This window comes from Macrosteles quadrilineatus, unplaced genomic scaffold (assembly GCF_028750875.1).
Source record: "Macrosteles quadrilineatus isolate MER2022 unplaced genomic scaffold, UCM_ALF_1.0 Scaffold_2__2_contigs__length_208266976, whole genome shotgun sequence".
Lineage (NCBI taxonomy): Eukaryota > Metazoa > Arthropoda > Insecta > Hemiptera > Cicadellidae > Macrosteles > Macrosteles quadrilineatus.
In genome coordinates this window covers 98,776,217-98,790,442 of record NW_026542595.1, presented here as the reverse complement: position 1 = coordinate 98,790,442, position 14,226 = coordinate 98,776,217, and positions in this window count along the sequence as shown.

The window sequence follows — 14,226 nt, the reverse complement described above, 5'->3', positions numbered from 1 at the left end:
TCTGACGTCACTTGTATTGCAAACACCTGATTGTAAAGATCAAATCTGTAACCGTTTCTGTTCTAATATCGGTGATAACAGTTACAGTAATTCCTTTTACCTACGACCTTTTTTAAAGTAGCCGTTTCAGTAAAGTCCTTTAATACGCCAACAGCTGATCTTGTGTCTTTGTTTTTGTGTCAAATACTGCGTGGATAAAGATTACATAAAAATTTTTAGAGCCAGTGGGGGGATTCCTTAGAGAGTTATTTTAACGCCATATAGTTGTTAGCACTCACCGATATATGGTCTTTATCACCATGCAAAATTTGAAAATGATTACTTCAGCCGTCTTGGAGGAGATTGCGTATTACGAAATGCATAAGAGTCGACGTATAAGAGCTTCGCTCAATGAGTTATACGATTTTAGATTTTTTTAACATAGGGTAGGTAAGGTGTTTACATATTTCCAGCACAAAGAACCATTTTGAACAATATTTTTGAAGATTTTCAGTGTTTGTTCTTGTGTCTGATTAACATGGATATGGATGTCACTGAAATAGCCACCCTGGAAAATATACCACACAAACTGACCTTGTGAAAATAGGGTTAGGAAAGTAAAAAACTGTCATTGTTAGTGTCAGCCCAGTTTTCTGGCAAGTCAAACTAGCCTATAACTGAATAAGTTACACACACTTACCATGGTTGGAATATGCAGGCAACCTTGTGTTTGCATTGAACAGTATGACAGAACAAAAACCAATAACTTTGTGGTAATGCAAACATCATCTATACAGTAATGAGAATTAAGAATCAAAGATTCATAATTATAATTAATAATTCAGTAATAGAGTAAACAAACAAACAATAAATCTTCATAAATACAATTAGAGTTTTGTCTGCAAATTGCTCAGAATTATATATTAAAAAGTTTTTTATTAGCTCGCTTGTTTCTTGTCTGGTACAAATTTTGGGGGTAGCGGATTTCTACCCCCGGATATTTACCCCCATGAAAAAACGCCTACGTCATTTTGACGTCACGAGGGGCGGGGCCCATACACGGTCGAGAAACAGCCCGTGACTGGAAATTTACCCCCAATATTAAACAATCAACATGTAATTGTTTGATTATAAAGTGATTTGCCATGGCACGGAAATCTACCCCCGGACATCTACCCCCAGAAATCCACCCCCGGACATTTACCCCCGGATATCTACCCCCAGACATTTACCCCCAGATATCTACCCCCGGATATCTACCGCCGGAAATCTACCCCCAGTGGTTAAAAATGACACCTAAATCAGTTACAGCTTAATGAATCGGGAAGATAGATGACATTAAACAAGACAACGACATATCACATGCTTAATAGAGGGTAATTATTAAACGAAGAGCCATTGATTATTTTTATAAACCAATTACTAAAATCAACTACAACAATGAATATTGGCCGATACGTAGTGTAGCATGGGGGTAGAATTCCGGGGTCGGACTTTTATGATTTGACCACTGGGGGTACATTTCTGGGGGTACATTTCTGGGGGTAGATGTCCGGGGGTAGATGTCTGGGGGTAAATGTCTGGGGGTAGATGTCCGGGGGTAGATGTCCGGGGGTAGATGTCTGGGGGTAGATGTCCGGGGGTAGATGTCTGGGTGTAGATTTCCGGGGGTAAAGTTCCGGTGTCAGGTTTATTAGCATTTTGATTAATTTCAACTGTTAAGTAAACCGTGAAATGCGAGTTGATTGAATAAATAATAATTTATCCATCCTAAAAGTTCGCGGCCGGAAATTTACCCCCATACATGTGACGTCAAAGTGACGTAGGCGTTTTTTCATGGGGGTAAATATCCGGGGGTAGAAATCCGGCGACCCAAATTTTGCAATCAATTTTATACTAAGTTCCCGATGAGCTAGAGCCTTGAAATTTGAAACATAGCTCCCAAATGGATGACAATGCAATATTATATCATTTAATTTTCACATTTCCCTTGGCTACGCCCCATGGCTTTCCAAATTTTCCATGTTTACATTTTGAAAGAATGTAAATATATCAATTAATTTAAGTCATCTGTAAATTTTTTTTATACTAAATAATATAATTAACAATTTTGATATGGAAAAATAATAAAACATTTGCTATTTAAATTAATAAATAACTGGTACTCCAGCCCCATCTTCAAACTCTCTAAAAGGGTCCTCCACTTCTTCCTTGTCCTCCTTAATAGCGTGAGTATTTCAATTAGTTACCTTAGCATTTAGTCGGGTCTTTTAAACTCATCGAAAATTATGACTGTTATTACTGTAGTTTTAAAATAACTCCTGCATAATACCGGTACTTGACAATTGCTCGATTTCGAGCAACAGGTACACTAGTTCCTGTTGAAATTACTGTTCAAAAGTTAATGAAACTTTTGAGATTTTACCTATTAAATAGGCCTACCACTATCATCGCTTACCTATGATAAAGGTTGTTGACAAGCTAATGGGAGAAAGTATGTGTCAGATTGCCGATACCGTTTATTTTGCATTTATGAAAACAGCTAATTTGAACTAAGCAGCAAAAAAAAAAACTGTGATACGCAATGAGAAATGTCAAAGTAGGATTGTGTTATCTTTACGTTTCTAATTTCATGAATAATTTGTGATATTTTGTGATTTTTTATAATTTTTTTCTCTATTGTTTAGGTGAAGTGGTAGAACATAATGGCTATGTTTATGTAAACTGTAAATTTAAAGAAGCAAATTTTATCAAACTGTGTCCTTCCCCATTGCATACACAAAGCTTGAGTATAACTCTTGAGTATATATGTCTATACTCCTTTTATCCATGGTATAACTACAATAAGCATTTTATACTTATATGCCAACCCCATAAGAAGGACGGGTACTCTGCTAGTAGATTGGTATATTTATAGTTAGTAGGTAGGCCATACATTCAATCTAATAATACATAATTATATGAAAAGAAACTCAAATAAACCTTAGATTTCCTACATGCCTCTGTCTTAATCTGATATAGACGCTTGAAATAGATTTAACATCCAAACACATTAAAAACTGGAAAATAAATTATAAATATGTGGAGATTATAAATACTTAAGATTTAAAACGAAAAACGTTGGGTGGGTGCATGCAATTGATAATAATACATTAGTTCAATAGGTGAAGGTAATTGCAAATTTGTGTATTTTTACATTTCATACATTAAAGAAGCCGAAACAACTCAAACAAGTCTTATCTCAATTGCTGTCTATCTCTCCAGCAGTATACAATGCCCGAGCGGAAATGCCGGAAATGCCATTGATATCATAAAGGCTCCTCCAACGATGTGAGCCTCCCAACGGCTACAGTTGCGGTCAACCTAGTACTGTACTTTTATGATTCAAATTGTCTAGGTAGGTCAATGCGGAACTTTGGCACGTTATTAAAATAATACTTGTACTGTAATAATCATTTCAAATATGTATAAATAACAAATCAAAAATTATTTGATAGTTTACTTTACTTCAAACAGAGACATATATTAATAACGTAATTAATTATTGGTTTTCAACCGAAATATTAATTTAGGCCTAAACAACCTTAGGACGTTGACCCCCCCCCCTTTCGAGGGTGCGTTTTAACTGCGAGGCGCAGTTCGTATAAGGACCGTTTCCCGACTGTACAACAGAAAACATATACTAACTGGGGCCCATTTGATAATGAAGTACATAATATTATTAGTAAATCAGCTGATCGCCCAATGCAAATCTAATGGAAATTACAAGTTGTTGTAACTTGTAATTTGTAGTGTATTATGAAATGGGCTACGCAGGATTAAATCCTGTACGCAGGATGAGCATGTATTGTATATGTGACGACGTCTTAACTTGACAGGAGACAGGACTAGTGAGTGGTGAGAATAAAAACTACACCCAAGTCCAAGTCTATATATGACTGTTATTCATTGGCACAGAAGTACGATATGAACTGACGCGACGTGACAAAGGAAAAATCAAACTTACACTGTAACGGATATATCTCCCTTTGGAGTTAGAAAGTGTCTTCCCAACAAACAGATATTTTTTCAAATAAAATCATAGATTAATCTGCATTACACTGAAATCACGGAAGTGTTTGAAAAGAAAAGATTCGCCAATACAATTTTAATACTATTTAAACGTTCTTCCAAAGGAAGAGATACCAGATAGCTTAATAACAACTCCGATGACGTAATGTATGGGAAATAATTTATTGAATGATCAACCATAATTGATATCTTACTCAATTAATATCATTATTGTTTTTACACTTACTAATCTTTAAACAATGCTAAATGCTCGAAATATGTATAATTTCACTCAATTTTTCGCAGTTAAGTTAGATAAATTAGCGTAAGCTTGAAAGTAACCGTCGATTTCGACGGGTTTTTTAGTTTATAGTATTAGTAAGATATACTATATTTAATTATTAATGTCCTTGCCGTACCAGTTTAATTCAGACTTAGAGGGGTTTCCTTTGCAAATCATCATAAAGTTAAGTCCATGTTTCCTACAAAATAGTAGCACTTCGTCTAACATTCTTGTTCATTGTTTGTGGAAATCTTCATATTGGTGCTGTAGGTGTTCCTCATTATATAGGTTGATGACGATAGTACTGTACTTTTTTATCTCTGTTTCTTCTACGTGGTGGCGTTCTATGATTTTGCTATGTTTCCATGGTTAACAAATCGGTTCTTTCAATGATTTCTCAAGAAATGCAGCTTACTATGTCAGTTCATTTTTCTTATTTGGCAAAATAAATCAAATTGTCCAGGCTTTCTCGAATTTTTACATTGTAATATGTACGAATGTAAATTTAGGCTAAATAGTAAATATTTAATTTCAACAAAATCAGTAAATGTACCCAATGCGTTTCATTGAATTGAAAACTAAATAACAGCAATTAAAATATACAGCTGATCAAAATGTAACAATTATGTTCTTCATAAGGATAACATGGGATCTTTAACAGCCACTAAAAATGTAAGGCCAGTTTGCAAATCTACGCGACACGCACTTTCCAATGAGACGTCAAAGGGTAAAATCAGTTAAGAAATGGCGGAGGAGTTCAACCGACAAAGTTTCATGTAGCGTATTAATTATATGGCGTTTGAAGTGCTAGCTTAGCAGATTCGGATCGATATAATAGAGATTGATGATATATACCCATGAGTTCACAGTGTGTAAAAATGTAAGGCCAGTTTGCAAATCTACGTGACACGCTCTTTCCAATGAGACGTCAATGGATAAAATCGGTTAAGAAATGGTGGCGACAAAGTTTCATTTAGCGTATTAATTATATAGATTTTAAATCCATTTTGTGCTTATTTTTGAACCTATTTTAATTTATAAATACATTCTTTTTTTAAGCTCTACAAAACGGTTTAAAAATAAACGAGGTGTTAGCCCGTCCTACGTACGGGAATTCTGTAGTCAGTTAAAACCATGTACAATTCAGATCAGTTACACATATAAAGACAAAGTTTCTTGCAGTTTTAATGTGAAAAATCATCTTGTAAACAAATGTTGTGTGACCAAATATGTTTTTATTCCATCATAGGCCTATACGATATGCATTTTAAATCCGATAATTTTACAATGAAACAGCAATTCTGCAATTTTTACGATGTGAAAAACGTTGAAGTGAGATTTGTAGCCGATTCGCACAGACGCACACTGATTATAAGTAGCACAGTAGAGAGAGTAATAGTCATAATTGAGAAGTGTATGTACCTAGTCAACGATACCACCTTCCATAGCATACTTGCCTCTTCCATAATTATTATCGGCTGCACTTTACTTGACAAAAGCTGAATGTTTACAGCTGTTATGTTAAGCAAATTATTTTATGCCAAAAGCTAGTTTAGAATCTTAGCGTCGGCTGCTAGACTTTTTAAAAATTAAAACTTAATTTCTAAAAAAACTGGGACCCTAAACTAAAATTATGGCTTCGACATTCCCTAGTTCTCAAAATTATCTTTCTTTCAACACAAAAATCATGAAAATCCGTCGAGTGGTTGATTCAAAATCGTGAAATAAAAAAACATAGTTTCGTTTTAATATTATAGATAGATTGCAAACTTTTTGTTTTAGGGGAAAAAATTGAAAACCCCCATTTTTACCCCATAAAACCCCCCGTAAACCCCTGTTCCCATGGTCCGATTATGCTGGTTCGCGAACTCGATCGAATAAACGTAGGTTTACACGTTTTTACCAAATTTCATCTACATGGGATCATTTTTGCTCGAGTTATCGCGCTAACGGCTACATATATACAGGGTTATCAACTCAAGGAGGCTACCATTGGGATATCGGAAACGGTAAGAATTAGTGAAAACTTTAAATGGGGGACATTCCTTTATTTTTTGTGGCAGTTCAAAATATGAGTTTATATTTTGAAAATGACGGCCAACTTTGAAATTTCTCATGGAACACCCTTTCATGTTTTCGGATAAAACATGCAATTTAAAAACTTTTTTACTCTTGAAATTTTTTCGATAAACCCACTCGTTTAGGAGTTACAGCCTATGGAAAAGAGACTTCCGGTGTACATTTTACATCATGTAGCTCCTAAACAAGTAGGCTTATAGCGAGAATGCGAAGAGTAAATAAGTCAAGTCTTAAAATTGCATCCACATTCCAAAAAGACCATAAAATTAGTTAAAAATATTAATTCCAAAATAGCGACAACCTTGAAAAGTGGAAAGCTGTGCATTTTATGGTCTTTATGGAATGTGGATGCAATTTGTTATTCTGTGTTCGCTGGTATTAACAGGAAAAAGTTGGATCAACAATTAAAATTGTCAACTGATCAGTTGATTAGTTGACGTTCGAAGAATTCCAATTTTACTTCTTTTCTCTCAATCCTTGAACCTCATTGGTCCGTTGCCTGTGTTGTTATGAGAAAAACTATGCTGTTGTGAAATGAAACTGCTGTTATGAAAGTAAAGAGCTGTTAAGTGAAACTTTTCAATTCTAAGAACTGAACTGAAATGGCTACTTTAAAAAACTGTCGTATTTAAAACTGTAGTAGGTAAAAACATTTTGGTGAATGTTCCATATAGGTAATACCATAGAATAACCAACACAAGTAGACTTCTCATCCCATTGTAAATTTTGAAGCACGTTTTTCGTGTCTAGTTCATTTACGTGACACAAAGGCGCTAGTGTCGATGAAACTTTGTTTCCATTATTTTAGAGTTAATTTCTTGATTTGTGCTTTATTGTTTGGTTATATAACTAGGGGACAAGTTATTGTTTATGATTAGATCGTATTATTTGGTTAAACGAGGTTTTAAATGGCTGTAATAACGTGAAACAAATTGTAAACAAAACACGACCTCTACATAAACCGTACAGAACTAACAATAAAATTGTCTTCAGCTGTTCCATAAGGATGAGAAATCTACTAGGGGAGTATGTTTTATCTATGGTAATACGCTATTAATTAGCGAAAAAATCTCTCATGGCAAAAATAATACGATCCTGATGAAATTTGTACAAACGTGTCGTGTAAACCTACAACGAATGAGTCCGCGAACCAACACAATTGGAATACGCGAAAATGAGTTTATGAGGGTAATAAGAATAAGGTAAAGATTTTTAAATGGGCATAATGAGTGAATTTCCAAACAAAATTTAAAATGTTAACCAATTGTAAATAGCTTATGTATGGCATGCAGAAGGAATTTTGTATATATTTTATGTATTTCTGCAATTGACGTAACCAATATGCATAACTTATGTAAATCTGGTTAAATAAATCACTTATGACTTTAGAGTAAAATACCCCCGCCGCAGCAAACCTGCATAATAAGCGAATTTCCATTTGCCTAACTGGATTTACACTAAAATGTCTCCTTTAAAATATCACGTAAACTATCGCACGTAACTCGTCCAAAATGTGTGTACCGGACTCGTATGGTAATCCCGTACTCGACTTCCCCACACTCGTCCGGTAAACCAAGGCCCCACTAGAAAAAAAAACCCACTAGAAAAAAACAGGCCATGCTGCAGCACGGGCAGCGCAACACTACGTCACAGTGGTGGATAGTTGTACTAAACTCTTACCATTAAAATCTTACAAACAGCCAGCTTGTTTATTTACCTAAAACATATGGGAATGGCAATGGCAATGAATTTATCAATGAAATCTATCCACTAGTGTGACGTCATGGATCCTGCAGCATGGCCTGGGTAAACACACTTATTTTCAGGACTAGTAACGTAATATACTATTACCGTGTACTTAGTCAGCTGTTGAAATAAACAGCTAATTTCAGCGGCCTATTTTATCTTCAGAAAAAAAAAATCGAATTTATGTTCTGTCCTAAATAAATTGTGCCGCACGAAAATCCCGTACTCGGCTACGCCTTCGATAAAACACCTTACCGCTTACCGGGCTAGTAACGTAATACAGTAGGCATATACTATTATTTTCTTTATACCTACTGCATTTAGATAAGGTGTTTAAGTTTCTTAAGCAGCCATTCACAGTTTACAGGTGGTTCTGATGTGTGTTTCTAAATACTGCAACAACTCTATGATTTATTTTAAATACCCCCCGCAGCAAACCTGCAGAATAAACGAATTTCCATTTGCTTGATTGGATTTACATTATCTCCTTAAAATATCACAAAATTATTCCCTATTTCAATATTGCATTAGTTTAACAAGTACTTAGGTATGTTGTAACAGGGAGGGTTTTAAAGGGTTTTTTTTGTAATATTATTACATATAGGTAGTTTAGTATGAAATAAATGCATTTTCAAATTTTGATCAAAAGATGTTCATAAACAAGCTAACTACAACAGTTTACTTATTCTCCATAAGAATAACATCGGTTGTTCAAAGGTTTATTGCGGACATTTTCCATCACGAATGTAAAAAACAATACACAACGTTTCATAGGGATTTTAGGGATTTTAATAACAATAACATAGGGATTTTAAATTTAAAACTGTTTGAGTTTTCTCCGTAACCATTAGGCAACTGTTTGAGTTTTCTCCGTAACCATTAGGCGCATAATAATGCTTCAATATACTAAATAATTTGTTTTTAAGCTCTACAAAATAGTTTAGAAAGAAATTATTGCAAAATTTTATGACGTCATTGCTTTTAATGGATCGCCATATTGGCAATGGAGGTTAACAAAAGAATCAAAGCATCTGCAGAGGCAAATTAACGCAGTTTTTTTTTTTCATTTCCTCATTTCCGGTGTAAGTTGCTGATACAAATGTACTACAACTCATTTAATATTTCAAAGTGTAACAATGAACAACGTAAAATTGTTATTTGGGTTAATCTTTTTTAACACTAAGCTAGCAAGTTAAATGAAAAAAAAACTATGTACTATATCATTATAATTTCAAATATATGTATGATTGAAAAAACTTGGATGGATACCATAATCATCCTCTGTCAAAGTTTGGCCTAGGTAGCACGTTTTAACTACCTTCTTACACGAAAAAAAAAACAGTCAATAAATCATAATACAAGTGCGACAAATGTCAAATTATTTTAAGCCTTCAAACGGCAGAACACATATTATATACACAAGATAGTTGAGATAGCATTGACAAATTTGAAGGAGAAGGAGACTGCAAGCGCCGTGAATAGAAGTCGTTCGGAGTTTAAAAAAGAACGACTCTCATTATACTCAACCGATCTGTTCAGCAAGAACTGTTCACCTTCAATTTGAATCTCCCGCTCTTTGTCGATCTGTTTTGCTTGTCGACATTTTGCGTGTCGATAAAGTGGGAAAATTTACACAACCGTCCCACATAACAGACATCCCACATAACCGACATCCCACTTTACAGACATCCCATATTACCGACACTGTCGACATTTTGAGTTGTCGACAAAGTGGGACTATTTCAGTGTCGATCTTTTGGGATGTCGATAAACTGGGACCCCACGACACACACAACACCTCTTCTTGTCAGTCAGTCAGTCCAAGCTGTCACTCACTCTCACACCTACAATAGTACACATCCAAGATCCAATCCACTACAAAAATTTGCACTCCCACTGGAGGGAATGGTGGCGTATGTCATCGGTTAAAAAGTTCAATTGTACCATATTGTACCATCACATAAACAAGAAAGGCACGAAAGGAGTCTCCGATTATATAATGATTCAGATAAAATTGTGTACAAATATTTATATTTTATCTTTATAAAGCTCATATCATAGTCTCAGTAGCAACCAATGTTCTTATAGACTAAGAATAAGCAATACAGATTTCTACATAAAAAATATCTTTGACTTTGAACGGTTTAAAATAATTTATTCTCAAACTGTAACAATAAACAATAGTTATTTGTGCAACTAGTGAGCAAAGTGAGCAGTTGACTGACTCGAGAGAAATACTTACTCACGAACCGTAAGCGAGTGAGGAATGGTTTCTCGAGTGAAGCAATTACACTTTGCACTCGAGTTGCACATTATATTTTTCCTACAGATACCATAAAACAAATAAATTGGCAAAGAAACGTAACATATTTTTACACAGAAATTAACTTTTAATATGACATTTAATGATACAACATACAACAGTACCTACAACAGCTGACCAGCTGATTTACAGCCAGTGCTGCCAACGTATTTCGCGCGCATACGACCTTGTCAGCGTGTTACGCGCTCACTATTTTGTGCCTTCACGTTGCAAATCTGGAGTGAGACAAATTAGAGTGAGCGAATTGGCCACTTTGCTTTCTCAAATCAGTGAGAGAACATGTACATTTGTTAGGTAACTGTAGGAAACAATGTTAACATTGTCTCACTCGCCCCAGATTTGCAACGTGAAGCAACGAAATAGTGAGCGCGTAACACGCAGACAAAGTCGTATGCGCGCGAAATACGTTGGCAGCACTGGCTGTAATTCAGCTGGTCAGCTGTTATGCTGTTGTATCATTAAATGTCAAGTTCACTTCTGTGTAAAAATATGTTACGTTTCTTTACCAATTTATTTGTTTTATGGTAACTGTAGGAAAAATATAATGTGCAACTCGAGTGCAAAGTGCAATTGCCTCACTCGAGAAACCATTCCTAACTCGCCTACGGCTCGTGAGTAAGTATTGCTCTCGAGTGAGTCAATTGCTCCCTTTGCTCACTAGTTGCACAAATACGGTAACTATTGTGCAACTAGTGAGCAAAGAGCGCAATTGACTTACTCGAGAGTGGGGAATGGTGTCTCGAGTGACTGAGTGAGGCAATTGCAATTTGCACTCGAGTTGCACATTATATTTTTCCTACAGTTACCATAAAACAAATATATTGGTAAAGAAACGTGAAATATTTTTACACAGAAGTGAACTTTTAATATGACATTTAATGATACAACAGTACAACAGCTGACCGTCTGATTTACAGCCAGTGCTGCCAACGTATTTCGTGCACATACGACCTTGTCTGCATGTTACGCGCTCACTATTTCGTGCCTTCACGATGCAAATCTGGAACGAGTGAGAAAAAGTAATTAGAGTGAGACAATGTTAACATGTCTGATGAGCGAATTGGCCACTTTGCTTTCTCAAGTCAGTGTGAGAACATGTACATTGTTAGGTAACTGTAGGAAAAATACATTATTTGAATGACTCTATCCATGGCCACCTCTAACTACAGGCCGCGGTCTGGTAGAATTGGCAACGTCGCAAGTGGTGGTGTTTAGTGACAGACGTCCCATAAGATAAAATGGCAAACAGGTGACATGTTCATTAATTTGCACTTTATTGATACAAACTTAAATTTATGAACATAAATTTATTAAAATATTAAAAATAAAACATACAGAATTGAAAATAAAAACAATATGAATTAAAAATCTACATTATTTAGCTAAATCTGTTCATTTTAATTGGTTCATAATGATGTTATTCGGTCCAGGATCATTTCTTGAAGATTAAAACACTGACATTTATTTAAATTAAAGTGTTTTGTGTGTTTATAAAACTTGACGACCTCGCAAGAGCGACAAGAGCCTGATAATGAGGTTATAACCTCGAAACCGGTAGCTCATTACTACAAATTTAGGATCATAGACGGAAACAGGTAATCTTATACCATTTTAATTTTAATTTGAGTCAATATTGTCATAGTCCAGTAACCAAGCTTTCATAAATACACAAATGCAATTAGCTGCTTCCTATTTTTCTAGTATTCGTGGCTGCTTCCAAACAAAACAGCAGCTGTTACAACACCACTTGTGACGTTGCCACTTCGAAGGCCGCGGCCTGGAGTTAAAGGCGGCCGTGCTCTATCACTGCCACCTAACCTGGACCACCTTTTGGGAAATTAATCATGCCTTGTTCCACAATCATTTGAACTATGGTCTTCTGTTGTGGGGACACTCAGCTGCCTGCAGTGATGCTCTTATTCTAAAGAAGAAGGCGCTAAGTGTTATGGCTTCGACTGATGACCTTGAACACTGTAAGCCTCTTTTATTAAAAATCAGGTTTTTCCCATTAAAAATCAGATTTTCCCAGTTTATAACAAGTATATTTTCAACTCTTTAAACTACATCAAACGGAACATAAATCTTTTTAAGGACAGAACTACCATACACCAATATCAAACTCGTAAAGCACAAAACCTGGAAGTCCAAAGATGCAGACTGAGTAAAACGCAAAGATATTTCCCGATTGCAGCCTTAAAACTAACTGTTCAACAGCCTCACAGCTGACGTAAAAATCCTCATAACTTCAAATTTGAAGAACCACAGACATGCACTTTTAGAATGGCCAGGATAAAATGATGTATGAAATGACTCCCTGAATGATGCAGGAGAAATTCCATTAATCACGGGAAAGAAGTAGCCGAAAGGCACAATTTTTATTTCAGCTGCAGTTTTTTAATAAGGACAAAATGAGAGTTTAAAAAATTAGATATAAAAAAATATTATAAAACTAAAAAATATAAAATTAATTTTTTAATTATAAAATTAAACTGTCATAACCTAACCTAACTAACCAAACTTGCTGATAATGAAAAAATTTAATTAAGGTTTACTAATCGAAAACATAGTTCTGTTCATAAAATAAAACTATAAATGCCTCAAATTCAATTTTATATTTTTTTAGTTATATAACTAAACTGTCATAAACTAACCAAACTTGCTGATATGCAAAAATCTTAGACAAAAAGATTGTGCCACCAATAGGATTCGAACCTGGTACCTTCAGCTTCTCAGCCCATCTCGTTATCCATTACTTAGACCACCGAGGCCGATGGCTCCAATTCGCATCGTTGCGGTAATGGTGTTCCCTCAGCCAATAGAATGCTCTCATTTTGAGCGTGTTAAAAAAACTGCAGCTGAAATAAAAATTGTGCAGCCGAAAGGCATCTGACGCAGACAATCCTACAAGCTCGGTCAAAGACGAATACATCAAGTATCAAGTAGGTAAGTAACTTCAGGAGTCTATGCTTCAGGCCTTAGCCTGGTAGAATTGGCAACGTTGCAAGTAGTATTGTTTAACCAGCGCCAGACGTCCCATAAGATACGTCACTTTGCAATGGTGTTTTGGATGAACTCATCTTGGAGTATATGGGGGGAGGGTACATAACAAAACAGCTGTTACAACAACACTTGCGACGTTGCCACTTCGAAGGCCGCGGCCTGGAGTTAAAGGCGGCCGTGCTACTGTTCGGATTGAGCTGAAATTTGGTGGTATGATGTAAGCTTACGTTCCCTCCCGTTTAATAGACGTACTATTATCTCCAATATCCTTTTTGGATCTACCCCAGTGGCTTTGGAAATTCACATGATAACCTTATCAGTTCAGTATTCATATTTAAAAGGAATTAAGGAAATTTTGCCAGCTGTATTTTGTTTTATAGAGTTGGTTCTATGACATTCAATAGTATGGAAAAGTTGTTGGGTTTACCAACAGCTAGGGTGCAGCACTATATTGATTTTTTTTTCATTTGAAAACACCTAATTTCAGCCAAAAAGCTGTGATACACAATGGGACCTGTCAAAGTAGGATTGTTTACAGTTATATGCTTATGTTTCTGATTTATAAATAACCCTCCCATTGCAAACGCAAAGCACGAGTATGTAAGATAACTGCAATAAACATTTTATACTTATACCATACCATAGACAAAGTATACATATGCAGACAATGATGGTCTGTGCACCCCTTAAGAAGGACGGGTACTTTTATAGTAATTAATAAAGTCAAGTCTCAAGTGTTAATAATTCATCATACAGTTGGGTTAGT